General features: G+C 39.2%; 2 non-coding genes across 2 annotated transcripts; both read left to right on the forward strand.

Moving 5' to 3' along the window:
- The first annotated feature begins 3,037 nt into the window (after window positions 1-3,037).
- TRNAG-UCC (transfer RNA glycine (anticodon UCC)) lies at window positions 3,038-3,109 on the forward strand. The gene has a single exon. It is a non-coding gene; the product is annotated as a tRNA-Gly (tRNA).
- A 5,894-nt stretch (window positions 3,110-9,003) lies between these two features.
- On the forward strand, window positions 9,004-9,075 carry TRNAG-UCC (transfer RNA glycine (anticodon UCC)). Its single transcript has one exon. It is a non-coding gene; the product is annotated as a tRNA-Gly (tRNA).
- The last annotated feature ends 5,728 nt before the right edge of the window (window positions 9,076-14,803 follow it).

Raw genomic sequence — 14,803 nt, forward strand, 5'->3', positions numbered from 1 at the left:
TGCAGTTTTGGCATCGAGCACTCATTTCCTGGAAATTATTGATGAATGAGCTTTGGGTACTGGCTGGAACAATGGCCAAAAAAGTAAGAAAACCCGAGACTCAATCTCCATGCTGGCTACATTGATGACTTCATGAGCAGAGCTTGCCAAACAGAACTAATGGTTTGTCTGACGGTAGGCAATTTCGAAAGTTGCCAAGTCAGAGCCAACAATTAAGAAGGCCGGTGAGCATGGGGCGAATACGACGGCCCACCCCCTGCCGTCAAATGCAAATGATACACATGCAGCAAGCTCGCAATTCGCCCAGTCACAAATCGATGCGTAATTAATTGCCCAGGCAAGTTTCGCATGCTGCATGCCGCATGCAATTAAAAATGCATATGCCTTGCCGCAAGTTCAATGTCTGCTGCCCCAGACTTAGACAACTTGCTTTCAGCAGCAACTGCTTCAAGCGCCGCATGTGGCATTCTGGCCAAATGTTTGCCAAAGCTTCCTCCCGACTTGGCCAACATCTTTCGCATGACTCTGTTGGGACTTGTTTTGATCGCTGCCTGTTTGCTGACTGTGTGGGCTAAGCAAACGCATTGCTCTGGGCACACCAGGGCCGAGCTGCGACAGGGCAGGGCAAGGCTGAGGCATAGCTGGGCAGGCCAGAAGCTGCAAGGGAGGCAGGTCTTAAAAATATATGGTCCGTTGATTACCGCTTGCTGTGATTTTTGATTATGCAGTTTCCGTTCATTTCGTTTTCTTTTTTGCATATGTAATTTTTTCGCTGGCCTGGCACGCATTTCAAGGACTTTGTTGCACAGTTAAATCGACTTCGCTTTAATACGTAAAGCAAGCCGTTGATAAGCTCTCAGCTGGGTAATATATGTACGCTCTGTTTTATTTAAGATTATTGATTTCTTTCATTTCTTTAATAAATTTGCTGATTGAGTACATATTATATAATAATGTTCTAATTGTTTAACCACATAGTTATTTTTAAAATATATAATAAAAATTTGCGAATTCTTCTATTTTAAAGGGTCAAGCGTGGGCGTACTCGATTCACTATTGTATGTTCATTTTTTTCTGAAGGTGAAAGCACATTTTATGAAGATCTACTCGAACAACAGCTTCTGCCAACAACAACCGCCTATTTTCTAATCATTTTCATGATCAGCTATGCAGTTCCGTCCCCAGTCTGTCTAGAAAAGTACATCAAACTCATCGAACATTAATCCAATCACTCCAATTTCGTATAATCTTTCCCAAGCAAAACAGTTTTCTTCCGCACTTAAAAGCTTCAAGTGAATGATCAAGTGAATGATCATTAAATCATTCTTACTTGTAATTGATAGAACGAGCAATTATGACAAAAGTCGTAATCCGTTCATCATAATGTCAAACCATTCCCTCGCCATGACAAGAGACACAACTCCTGCCAGCTTCCATTTTAAGCACAATAAAACAGAGCCTAGAGCATAATTCAGAGGCGGCTTTGTTAAACGATTAAGTTCAAATAATAGACTCAATTAAGCAAAGTAGACAACTCAATGGGCTTGAAAGTCATGCTCACGGACAGTAAAAAATAAAAAGAAGAAAAATGCGCGTGGATAAATTACACAAAGCTGTTTAAGCAACAAGTTTCTATACCCTCGAATTTCAATAGTAAAAAACAAAATAGAATAAGACAAAAAAAAAAAAAGAATTGAAAAGATATAATACAAATCCAACCGCAAACTGTGCAATGACATCATTTGGCATCAGTGTCAACTTTTTCGACTGACCCAAAAAGGTCGCAGGCCAAAGAGCGAGGAAGAAGAAAAAACAAAAAAAAAAACAACAACAGACTAAAAGCTTTACCGAGCCAATCAATTATGAGACACAGCGAAATGGCCAAAAGGTAGCTCCGACTCCATTGTAAAAAACTGAACAAGTTCAAATAAAAAACAGCCAATTCAGATGTTTCTTATGTTTTTTTTTTCTCTGTCTGTTTGTACTTCTATTTTGATATATTGCCGCAATTTGTTAGGCCAGCGAATGCTTTCGATACGGGAAATTACCTACACGCTGTGCGCAGATCGAACAAATTAATTAAATGCCTACATGCAACAAGCGATACATCCAGCCCGAGTAGGCCTACCGAGCCTAAAGAAGATCGACTGCGGAGCCAGTCTAAACACGATTTGATTGCTTCGGTAACTTCTACTGCTCGTTTTAATGGCTCATTTGCGGAGGGCGGCAGCTGCTGCTGTGGTAGTATAACAAATAGTTCGTGGACCGCATGTGGCTTAAGGGCCTACTTGTTGGAGAGGGTGTCTGAAATGAGATACACTCATTTGAAACCATGGAAAGCTTTATTTTGGCATCATTCACTTTACTTGGCAAATGCATTGTTCAGACACTTTACCACAATTTACAATTATTTCACATTATAATATATATTGTATTATAGATTTTAATATTTAAAAAAAATATAATTATTAAGTTTTCATTTTTCAACATTCTTTTAATGATGATTGGGCTTGTCCTATGTGTCTATTTTGTGATGGACCTTGCCTAAAATCACGCCATGCGACCACAATATTTTAAGTAAATCGAGTTAAACACATTATTTTGGAAACACTCCCCTATTCTTTAAGTTCGATATATTATAATGATTTGTATTTAACCATGTTGCATGTTACGCCTAGGAAATGGAGCATGTTTTTGTCAATATATAAAATGCCAAATAAATTCATGACATTTAGCCTTTACTTATTTATTTACAATACTTGTTTTTGTAAATGTAGCATTCCGAATAAAAAGTATTAAAGACTAATCAACATTACCAAAGTGCCAGGTTGGAAATAAAGTCCGATTAGAGACTTAAAAGATTTCGTAGCCTCAGCTGTGTTATAAGCTGACCTAGTTTGATAAGAGTCAACCGTAAGAAATTGGTTCTGCATATTCCAAAGCGAGACTGTTGGCATTATTATGTTTAGAACGGCTTGATTAGATTGGAATAACGGCAGTGGCTGTTATTGAGAAATTTTAGTTTTGAAAACAACGGGCGTCGGTGGTGTAATGGTCAGCATAGTTGCCTTCCAAGCAGTTGATCCGGGTTCGATTCCCGGCCGACGCACAAGTAAATATTTTATTTTTTTTTCTAAGGAAATATATTTAGTAATTTACATGCCTTAAGTGGCCTTAATCATCTGCAGATGAATTCATTATTGGCAGCTGTGCTTTCAAATTGCTTTGTAATTAATTTAGTGCCGCACAAATTGCTTAATTTAACATAGCCAGAAACAGAGGTTGCAACATCTGCTGTTAACTGATTCAAAATAGTCGCATATTAAAAGCATTCAATTAAATTTCAATTACTAAGCATTTGACCACAGCTATGCAGTCTGCGATGAGTAAAGCTCATACATATCTAATTATTGGGCTTTGAAATTTTAAACGACATTTTTGCATGTCATCAAATATTTGCATTCGAAATTAAATTATGCTGGCCATGCGCTTGTCGAGTAAATATTTAAGCCAATAATATTGTTGGGCATTTTAGATGAAGTTGAACGCCAAGGTCGATGACTTCACGGGAGAGACACAATTTGAGAGTCGACGGCTAACTAATTAGTATGCCGTTTGCATATGGCAAACGCTTTGTTTGCACTAATTTCCTTCGTCCGGTCTTATAGATGGGACGTCTGTTTAAGATTTGGTCAACAAGCTGGCCATGTGGCCCACCCAAAATGTTAATACAGGCAGGCTAGTAAAAACAAAGTGTTTGCATATGCCTGCTCCTAGAAACTGCTGAAACGTTTACGAATATGCCCCAAAAAGAAGAATGGACAAAAAGGGTCACTCCGACGAATCAGACGAAATGAAAGGCTGCCTAGGCAAACTCTCTGCTTGTGGTCGCAAACGGATCCAAGACTAAACCAACATTTTTGTCAGGCTGTACTCCTTCTGACTGGTCGTGGCTCCTGCTGCGCTCATTTGCTATTCATTTCGTTTCTGTCATGCCTTGACTTATGCGTATTACTGCAAATATCAATTAATGCACAAAACGTGCGTGAAATATTTAAGATTTTTTCACGCACTGCAGCGCGAGAGTCGCCAGCTCTGCGGCTGGAGCTCAACTGGACACGCACTGACCTTGGATTATGCTCATATTGAAAATATCCATGCAAAAAGATAAGAACTTCCAGACAGCCAACATAATTGATTTGCTGGCGATTTATGCAGGTCCTTGGGGTCAAGTCACGCACACACAGACACATATACATAGGTTCTCTCGGGCACTCAAGTTGGGTTCAAGTTGTTTTTGTTATTATTGTTGCTGTTGTTGTGGTTAGGCGCACAAGTGTGTGAGTTTGACATGGACATGACCAAGTGCAATATGTAGAGCATGCTTGGCTGCATTTGTAATCACTTTGAGCATCATTAAGTAAATTACAAGCTGCCAACAGCAACAGCACATTACTTGTAGATACATTTGTATCTCGAACGGCAACGAGAGAGGTTGCTGCGGTTGACCAGCACCCGGTGCTTAGGGTTTGGGCTTAGTTAAGTTATTTATGCTCATCTCGGCTCGACTATTTAATTTAATTCAAGTTTCTGGCCCTAAAACCCCAAAAACTAAATGCTGATATTAAGTGCCTGGTCCCAGGGTCCGCTCTCCTGACCCCTTTGGCACTTTAAACTAATATTTGCTTTGGCTTCCACGCCTCAAAAGAGCAAAAATGAAACACTGCGTTTTACGTTTTTGGCATTTCAATGCTTGCCACGCCCACTGCTCGCATGGCCCAGCTGGTGGACGACGGCACGTTTGTTTATTTGTTTGCTGGTGGCAGTAGCCAGTTCCTTTTTGGGGTTTGTGTTTGGCCTGCATATTTATAGCACATAAGGTCAACTCTTCTCTCTCTATATCTTCTGTATCTCTCACTCTTATGCTATATTTAATATGCCGCTGTTGCTTTACTTTTGCTGCGCACTGTGTGCGGTATATTTGTGGGCACTTTTGTTGTTGTTCCTGTTTCTATTTGCTCTGCGGCATCTTCACAGCTGAGTGATTGCGACTCAATATTTGTCTATGTCGTTTTAGCCCAATGCTCTTTTTGCTCTTTTGGTCCCTTATCACAATTGGTGCCCATCATATTTGCAGCCCTTAGGCCCTGACCATACTCGAAATATACTACATATTTGTAATTGTAATTTCCGACACATTCGCAATATGTTTTTCGATGTTGAGTACGGGATCGCAATTTACACTATTTAGAACGACCAAAATTAAGGGGCATTAAATCTAACATACGTATATATATAGACACAAAAGTTATCTGGGCCAAAGATCGAATCAAAACATTGTCATTGTATATTGGTATTGGTTTAGTTGTATATTCAACTTAGATGGAGTATTTTAATAGGACTAGCTGAGTCGATCCGCCTATTCGACAGATTTGTTTAAGCGCGTCTATCTGAAGACTTGTAAAATTGTAAAATAATATTTAGCAACATATATTAAATCATTTTGTTCGTTATGTTCTTCCGTTTTTAAAATATATCGATAAATATAAACGTTGAGGCATCTATTTTTAAAGGAGCTGCATAAACTGCAGAAGTAGGGTGTATATTGATACCTCATTCATAACATACCTCCCTCATTCCACCAAAAAAGTTAAGAGTAGAACCCCCAGCTTTGCTATAGAAACCAAACCAACCCATAAGAAGTCATCGTTTAGTTAAAGCTTTTTACATAGTACCTAAAGGGTAACTTATAGCTAATTTAGTTAAATAAATCATAAATTAAAGCCGAAATTCATTAGTTAGCCTTTTATTATGTTGATAGTCCTTCCTAATCGTTTTTTACCTCCGGCTATCTCTATCTCCATCTCCCTCTCTGTCACACACGTCTCGTGTCTTGTTTCTGTTGCTTTCATTCCAGTTTCTGGATGGACCACACGCACATCAATCTCAACATAAATTTACATCTTTCAGATGCCATTTCCACTTCCATTTAACATTTTTAGCATTTGTTCCACAGCTGCCACAATCAGGCGTAATAATGTCTCTGTTAAATTGGCAGCTGATAGTCAAAGAGTTGTGCACTTTAATTAAAAGGAAAATTTCCTTAACACTCGCCCAGCTGCAGTGGAAAAGAACCATCCGTCGCCCCTACCCCATTCCACATACGCATATCAATTACGCAGACGCTTAAGCCAAACAAACTGCCAACTGATTGCCAATGCATGCCAATGTCTATGGAAAGCCGTGGCCAAACTTGGATGCAGTCAAGAATATATAGAATATATTGAAAAACAGTCTCTTCGAAGAGGCTTCGACGTCACGACGTTCTTCTCGACGTCGTCTGGTCGTGTCGTCATTAGAAAAATTGCTGCGGACGGCTAGAGAGATGCTTTGCAGGCCGCGTTACGCACACGAACTGTCAACTGGCTAATAGGCAGAAAGGAAACTGGTTAAGAAAATTGCAGCCTTGATTGCATGTGACCAGCGCGACACGCACGAGGAGGAGGACCGGTCAAACGCTTACAACGGGGCCTTAATTTGGCTTAAATGGCTGACCAAATTGCTCTGCTACCTCAGCAGCCTGCAAATCTGCATATGTGTGTGTATGTGTATGTACATGTGTGTGGCGTGTGGTGTGTGAGGCAATAATTTTCCAATTTCATGCAATTTAATTTCCGTTGTCATGCTCAATTGTATTTGTTGTAGTTTTTGTATTAAGGCCTAAAGTGTCACAGCCCTGTTTAATTGTCGTGATTTTTGGGGGATGCCGGATGAAGCGGCAGCTACTGCATTTTGTTGTATTTTATAATTTTATAGCTTAACCGTTATGTTAGGTTTGTTACCCAAAGGAGATGTAGAATCGACGAAAATAAAAACAAGTGTATATATATATATATTAAATTCATTCTAGACACACACAATGCCCATCAATTTATATAGACAATCTTTTTATCTTCTCTATAGTTCATTTCAGCAACAGATTCGCGCCTATTCCTCCCAATCTGTTGCGCAGCATTGTTCAACTTTGGCCAATTGTTGAAGAATGTAAACGTTTATCGCATTGCGCCACAAACAACTACAACCAGCTGTCCCGTAACAGTACCTGGGGTACGTCTTCTTAAAAGGCAGGTAACAGAAAACACAAAACCAGTCACCCACTCCGCAAGTCTATAAAGTGGACAATTCATGCCTGTCGGCATTGTCGGCACACACGAACAACAAACAAGAGACAACTTCTTTGCCACCTTGATCCCAATCAACCTTTGGCGACACTGGCGATGGCATCCTTATCCTCTGTCTCTCTCTCTTTCTCTCTCTCTCTCTCGCTCTCATCACCATCGTAGCTTTAACATGGCTGCCGCATTGCTCGCGATTTTTCTTTATTTTCCTTTTTTTTATTTTCGCTTGCATCGTCAATTAATTAAGCGGCACGAAAAGCAGTCGTCGTTAGTGCCTTAGACTCCATGCTGCAAGCTGTGCGGCTTGTGCAGCTGCAACAGCAACAGCAGCAGCAGCGGCAGCTGAGCAACAAATTTGCTGAAAATTGGCCATGAAGCGCATTCTAATTCTATTAGCTAAAGCTGAAGCACCGCAAGCCAATTATGAGTGGATGGGGACTTTCTCGGCTTGATGCTTTTAATTTCCGCACGCACAATGGACACCACAACGAAACAGAGCTTGAGGATGGCAGAGATGTGGAGCATAACTCCGTGGTCAGCAAGTGGGACAATTTTGAAAATTTACTAATATACTGACCAAAAACAACAAACGCCAATTAAAAAGTTTGGCGGGCGCGTAAATGATAAAAAATTCGGAAAACGCTGCAAAAAATGCGATTAACTAACCAATACCCTTATATATAGCTAAAAAAAATTAAATATATATATTTATGGCCTCTGTTTTAATGGTTAAAGCAATTTTTTAAACGTTGAAAAAGTTGTGCTTTTGTATATTAGCTGTCTACTGCTATACCCTGCACTGTATTTAAATACATATTAATGCCTGTGTATTCAAAGTTACAAAGGAAAATTTTGCATTAAATATTAATTACTAGGTTTTAAAATATTTTAATTAAAATTATTAATTGTAAATATATATTGGATAACGGAGAAAGCATCTACTGAAAGTGTTGTGAAAAACTCTTTCTTGCTAATGGCAAATGGAACTGTTGCTCCAACTATTTGCATATTAAACTGCCATGCCCATTTGCATAGGCGCACATATTACTTCCTAATTAAAAAACTACAAAACTTTCCAGCAAATGTCTGGTTATGACGAGCTCCATCAGAGAAGCGTTGCTTTTAATGATGATATTTTCCAGCCTGCAAACTTTTTTAATAAGTTTGTTAAAAAGCTTGGCAAACCGCCACACACCCACTCATACACACACACACACACTCACACAGGCATACGCACACGGAAACGCACAACTCGTCGGGCTGTCAGCATAAAATAAGGATCCAGCTATTGGAGGCTGGCGTTTTGCATTATACAATCCTAACCATAGGCAGCTGGATTACTAACAGCAGTTGACCTTTGACACCTACACAACACCTACAAGAGCCATACAAGTTTTCCAGAGAGTGGGCCAACAAATTTAACAAATTACACTCAAAGCAAATAAGCAATCAACATAAATTGTATTTTATTTCTGCCCCTGGCTAAGCATAACTTCCAGCACATTTCTGTGTGTTTTTTCTAAATAAAATCTTTAACGTGGTCAAAGGAGCTTAAATGCAATGTAAGGAAAATGCTGGAAAAACTATTATTGTCTTAAGTAAACATCTCGAAATTGAATAATTTTTTAGCTCCAAGAATTTGTAAAATATTTGTGCTTTGCATTTGTCAGGTTAAAGTTGTGCGTATATTTTAAGATTTGTCGAAAAGGGAAGTGATAAGAGCAATAAACAAAATATTTAAAAATGAACTGGGAATAAAGTTGTTCTAGTTAGGCTCAAAATATGCGATTTTGATATTCTGTAACTTGGTCGTATTTCACAAGTGGCGTCGGTGGTGTAATGGTCAGCATAGTTGCCTTCCAAGCAGTTGATCCGGGTTCGATTCCCGGCCGACGCACAAGTAATTTCTTTTCAACTTTTATCTAATTCCAAAAATATGAGCGTACCCGCAACAATATAAATAAAGTTTATTCATATGTAGGCATATTCGTTTTACTTTTTATAAAAAGCTTACTCTGTCATAGTCTGTAAATGTATATTTAAATACATTTTCATGCCGTCTTCTTTAAAATTAATTATAAATTTGACATATTTATTATTATTTTTTATTTATGCACCATTATAATCCCACCCACATAATTAACACAACCGTTATAAAGCAAACAAAGTTGTTTTTTTATATATTTACCATATAAAAATAGGAAAGTAAGGTTCCGTTTTAAGGGGACAAATTCTGTTTTGACGTTGTGCATATTTAATTGTTTGCTGGCGGCCAAATCAAATAGTCGCCACAAACACAAATTATCAATTAGACGGGCATAATCACAATGTTGAGTTTGGGCATTATCATATGGGGCGATAAAACGTTTATCGATTGACAACGACTAACGACATTGTTGGTGGTCCCGGACCCGAGGCCCGACCCCCACACTGACGGACTCTCCATGTAAACGCTGTCAATATAATTAACGGCAAATGCCGGCGACTGGCGGCAAAAGTCTCACGGCACGACAAGAAGCTATGCGATGAACGACGATGGCTCCCGAAAGCATGAGCTGATGCCACACCGCGTAGGCCCCTCCGTGGTCCTTAGACCATAATAATTCCACGCATAATTACACAAATATGCGTTGCCTATGCAAATGAGACGGGGCGACGACTCTACACTTCCTGGACTTGGGGCGGTGTGTGTTCCACCATTGTTGGTTATTTATATGGCGGGTGATTACGCGCAATTAATGCATCAATGCAAGTTATTGAATATTGAATACTAATGACGGCTGCCACACGGCGAGGCATTCACGAGCACACAATATAATTGCGGTCGTAAATTGCAAAGTCAGCAGAATGCCTAAGAAAATGCAATGACTCCGCGCCTGGGGAATGGACGCGAGAGTAGGCGAGAGCTTGATCTCCTTGTCTAGTGGCTGTCATAGGCTGCAGACATTTTCCAGACCCAGTCCCATACCCAGACTCAGTCACAGTCTGAGAAATTGACCGCCCCGAAGCCATATCTCATTGTCATAACGGACAGTGCTGACAGTAAATAATCCATCAATAATTGCATCTTCACTTGCGTCGAGTTTTTCCGGTTGCTTTCTGGCTTTTCATGGCCCCACATTTGGCTGCAGCCGCGTTCCTACTTTATGTCAATTGTGTTGACATTAATCATGGCAGTTTTGATTGTGCACTCCTCGAAATTGGCCACCCAAGGCCTTGGCCACTAAAACTTGATCTGAGTAGCCGACAGTGACAGGTTATATGCTACTGCTACTGCTACTGCTGCTGCTGCTAACAGTAGCAGCCTTCTTACTGAGGTGGATGCGTGTCTCTAAAGTGGAACAAGATATTTTGAAATGGAATGCAGTCGGAAAAGATCTTTAAATGAGTCGCGCCGTTGGTTAGTCCATTTATTATCTATGATTCATTGGTCAAACTGAAATGTAGCAGGTGTATGGAGTAAGATATGTGGATCTGCTGATCAAACAAATTTTTATTTTATTATAATATTTATTATAAATATATATAATAATTATACAACAATTATAACAGGCGTCTTGGTTCTGTTCGCGGTGTAAGCCAATCATCGAAAAAGGTTCAAGCAAGTATACAAATATCACACAATTTTAAAAATAAACAAAATTCATTTGTGTTAGATTCCAATTTGTGCTTATATTGTGTGAAATATATTATTTAGCATCAACAAAAGCCACGCTTGGAAAATTGTATAATTTATATTCGAGCTTATTTAAAGTGAAACAGAAGCTGTCAGCTGCCTTATTCGGCCTGTCATCTTGCCAGTAAAGAAATGTAAACACTCACATATTTACACACTTGACGCACGCACACACACACACACACACACACACAGACGCACGCACGCACACACACAACGCACACAAGCTCATTGTTATACACTTGATGTAGTTTGTTTATATTTGTTTATGTTAAATATTGAAGTGCATATGAAGCCACTAAGAGAGAGCGCCACTTGAAAGCCGGGCCAAGCTTTTCAGGTCAGCTAATGGCTGCCTTTTGGTAAAGGTAGCAGGCAACGACAAAAACAACAACTACTACAAGAACAACGATACCACTGAGAACTTTTACCGTAAAAGTGGATTTTCTTTTGCGCCATTTTGCGGCATTTTACGTTTCTTTCGTGGCCGTTTGCCTGCTTGGCTTTTATTTACGTTTTGCCTCACACAAAACTCAACTCGTTTCCCACTTTCCCGCTTTCCCACCAGCATCAACTACTTCACCCGCTTAAGCCGCTCGAAACAAAGTGGTGCTCGTGGCTGCGTCCATCCGCAAAAATGTTTGTAGCCACAGTGCCGCAAGGTAGCGCCAGGAGCTTATTTCTGGCAAAGAGTCCACCACCCTGTTCGCCTTGTCCAAAGAGCAGAGCGTGCAGCCAGCCAATGCATTTGGGTCAGGGTTCTGTGGCAGACGCAAAGAAACTCGCAGCTGACATAGAAATGTTGAAGAAATGCTCAAGTAATGTTTGATATGAGCGACTAAGCAAAGCAAAACATCCACAAGTGGCTAATCTTTCAATTCCCCACTAAATCGCTGCGATTCTGCGCTTATTTAATATATTCATATGTTTTTTAAATATCTAAAGCGAGCTGCTGTAAGTTAAGGAAACTAGCTTATTTCAACTAATAAGGGTCGTTTCTAACGAACTTAATTAGCATAGTTAAATTATATGTCTAAGATTTAATTTCAACGTTTGAAACTTAAAGTAATTACCAGCTTTCCTATGAGAAAGGCGTTCCCGAATAACTTCGGTGCGATTATTATAACATACTCGGGTCTTAAATATGTCATCCAATAGTCTGAATATACAAAAGCAAAAGACAATATTCCAATATACATTTTTTGTTCAATTTTGATGGCCACCGAAAACAAGGAAACCTTTGCATGTTTACTAGACTGCCGAATTTTTTTTTTAATAGATACGAGTTATAGGTGTGAGCTCCTTTAAGTCTGATGCAGTTTTTTTTTTTTGGGCCTTCAGTTTAAAGCATTGTCATGGTGTCAATAATAAGCAGCTACGCTTCGATGTAAGAAATTCTCCTAAATTCTTCCGCATGAACGAAGTGTCATAACAAGATTTACAGTGCAATAAGCTGAAGTGGAACCCCACCATATACATGTCCATGGGCACAGCTGCAAAACTAATCCGCACTGTTCGACGGACACAACAGCAACAATCGCGCATACAGCACCAACAATCAAATCAACCAATCAACTGTCGATTACTTAAGCCATTTTCAATCAACACGGCGCCGACATGCCACACATACATATACTCGTACACATACATACACAACACAACACACAAGTGAATTACAAATCTCAAACGCACAATAAACGCAATTACAAGCGAGAACTCATGGTTCGACAGAGGGAAAGAGAGAGAGAGACACTGAGCGAGAGATGGAGAGAGAGAGGAAGAGTGGCAGGTGAAGAGTTAGTGGGCGATAGAGAAATAGCCAGGCTGTTAGGTGTATGACCGCAGGCCGCAAAACGCGGCAAAGGAAATGAAAGCCAAGCGAGCCACACATACATAACCCGAAACAAGGAGGCGTATTTGCAATGCGAAATGCCAGCGGAACACCCCGCAGATTCCATGCATCAATCAATCAATCAATCAGTCAGTCCACACGCATGCATATTGCCAAAATGATTCAAGTCAATTATGAGAAGGCAGCGTTTTCGATAAGTGTCCCCAGCGGGCCAACATGCAATCAGCAGTAAATAATATGCGCAGAAAAACTAATCCAGACTCCAAATCCATTTTCCCAGATATAACTTCGCGTTAGGCGCATATGTAGTGTCACGTCACATAACTTTTGGCCATCAGATAAGCCCACTCAATGCATAACAAATAGCGTAATGTTTGTGTTCGTTAGATACTCAGCGAAATTTGTGGCATGCGATAAATAGTATAAATGCTCGCGAATCGTTTGCCACACATTCAATAAACTGGCAATTTACTAGATAAATGTATCTGCAAGGTGCGCATATATCAACATGCTGCAGACTTAACTTGTACCCTGTACCAGTTGAAAATGAGGTATGCTGATTTTTCCTAAAACTGGGAGCGTTTCGCATATAGAAGGGAAAACATTCTAAGTTCCAAGTTCCACAATGCTCAAAATTCTTTTGAGCATAGTGGAATCAAGCTTTAAGACAAAGAGAGTACAAAATACATTCTCAACTATCTACTTTTGGACCAATTCTAATAGTATGGTCGCTCGATCAGGTTAATAATTGATAAAAAATCTATGCTACACTTTTAAATGAGCAATCTCTAAATGTTCGAATTATTCAAATATAGACAAAATGCTTATTTAACATAAAAATAATAAATGTACTTTATAAACTAGCTTACCTGACTTTTCGGTGTAGAATCCATTTTAATAATATTATTACTCGTTTCATTAATTATTTGGCGTTTTGTTATTGCAGCATTGAACGTACACAGCTGCCCTTTTAAGGGAAGCTTTAAACTTAAGGTCATTTCCAGAGTTTACAAAGTCCATTTCCGGTTTTGTTTTGATACGATTTTAAGTGGATTTACTCGGTCGTTGTTGTTATTGTTCTTGGCGATGTTGCGACAACCCTCTTGGAACTTTCATTTTCATTATGTCACTGCCTTTAACATTTACCGCCCGCTATTTCCATGGCATATCTAAAAGTTGCCCCGGCGGTAAAATAAAGTTACAATTTTTATAACGATTTCAGAGTTTTTTTCCATCATTTTTTTCTGGTATGTTTTTTTTTTCTCTTTGTTTCTGTGCGCGCCTTTATCCCCAATTCATCTGTTTTGCATATATCTTTGTTATGCTTGTGTTATTTTCCATTCTCTCTTTTCTCTGCAGCTTTTCTCCTTTACGATTGTGTAACGTAATCTCCGCGTGCTTTTTGTCCGTCTGCCTAGGTTTTAAAAAAATATGCTGTAAGTATATGCAAATAAGTACAGTTTGTGCTTTAATTTAAACGAAGTGAATATTTCAGTGTGACCTTCGCATTAAAGTTCGCGAAAAGTTGAAAATATGGTTGAGCAGTTGAAACGAACTAACGGCATAAATGCAAGTAAGGAGGGAAGATGAAAATAAGAAGAAGAAGTCTTGAGTATGGAAATTGTAGGACGAGAGTGGCCGACTAGTAGACACCCTGTAGTCAGCGTCCATTCGCTGTCATTTGAGTTCGAATGCACAAAGTAGGTAAACAACTTTAATAATGTGGATTTGTGTATACTCATATGCCACCACATGTTTACTAAATATTGTTATATATTGTTATCGGTTTCGATTTGATAGTCATGCTGAGCATGGGTTCCAAGAAAAACCATTATTGGTCTATGGCCTTTTAGTAAAAATAAATCAAATTAAAAAACAATGAAATGTTATTCAGATTTGGATACGCCAACTCAACTGAAAGGAGTTTAAGAATATTCTGTCAGATGTTTGTGAAACTTCACTAGATATATATAAGAGGAAATGGCACTTCCTATCAAATGATACTAATTCTTATAGATAACCAGTTAAGTACTTGAAAAAGGCGCTTTGAAATTCCAGCTAATTGTTTATACTTCAAGTACACTTCTGTCACGTTTA

The sequence above is a fragment of the Drosophila virilis genome, chromosome 5, assembly GCF_030788295.1.
Source record: "Drosophila virilis strain 15010-1051.87 chromosome 5, Dvir_AGI_RSII-ME, whole genome shotgun sequence".
Lineage (NCBI taxonomy): Eukaryota > Metazoa > Arthropoda > Insecta > Diptera > Drosophilidae > Drosophila > Drosophila virilis.